We start from the raw sequence: 935 nt of genomic DNA, 5'->3' as shown, positions 1-935 counted from the left end.
ACATTTTGTTGACATCCCTGTGAGTGAGCATTTCTACTTTGCCAAGAAAATCCATCCACCTGACAGGTGTGGCATATCAGGAAGCTAATTATACAGCATGATCATTACACAGGTGCACTTTGTGCTGGGGACAATAAAAGGCCACTCTAAAATATGCAGTTTTGTCACACAACACAGTGCGACAGATGTCTCAAGTTTTGAGGGAGCGAGCAATTGGCATGCTGAATGCAGGAATGTCCAACAGAGCTGTTGCCAGATAATTTAATGTTAATTTTTCTACCATAAGCCGCCTCCAACGTTGTTTTAGAGAATTTGGCAGTACGTCCAACCGGCCTCACAACCGCAGACCAGGTGTAACCACACCAGACCAGGACCTCCACATCTGGCTTCTTCACCTGCGCGATCATCTGAGACCAGCCACCCAGACAGCTGATGAAACTGAGTATTTCTGTCTGTAATAAAGCCCTTTTGTGGGGAAAAACGTATTCTGATTGGCAGGGCCTGGCTCCCATGGCTGCGAACCCTGCCCAGTAGTGAGTAAAATCCATAGATTAGGGCCTAATGAGTTTATTTCAATTGACTGACTTCCTTATATGAACTGTAACTCAATAAAATCGTTGAAATTGTTTCATGTTGTGTTTATATTTCAAATTTCATTATCATTTTCAGTATCTGGGAAAGGGGTTGATAATGTGTAATAACTGTTTATGACGAATTGCTACATTATTATCTTACTAGAGGAAACTTATACAGGAGGGGAGATTGCTTCGACCTCTTGAGTGTAAGAAGAAACAGTGAGATCTAACCACAGGCTAAACACTTCCAACAGGACTTGACGTTGCAGAACAATTTCCAACAATTACCTTTTGACATGCATATTGACACAAATGTGCAAAACTGTAATTTTCTCTCTGAATTTGTTAGCTTGAGGGGCT

This window comes from Salmo trutta, unplaced genomic scaffold (assembly GCF_901001165.1).
Source record: "Salmo trutta unplaced genomic scaffold, fSalTru1.1, whole genome shotgun sequence".
Lineage (NCBI taxonomy): Eukaryota > Metazoa > Chordata > Actinopteri > Salmoniformes > Salmonidae > Salmo > Salmo trutta.
The sequence above is the reverse complement of the archived record's forward strand: the minus strand, read 5'-3'. Positions refer to the sequence as shown.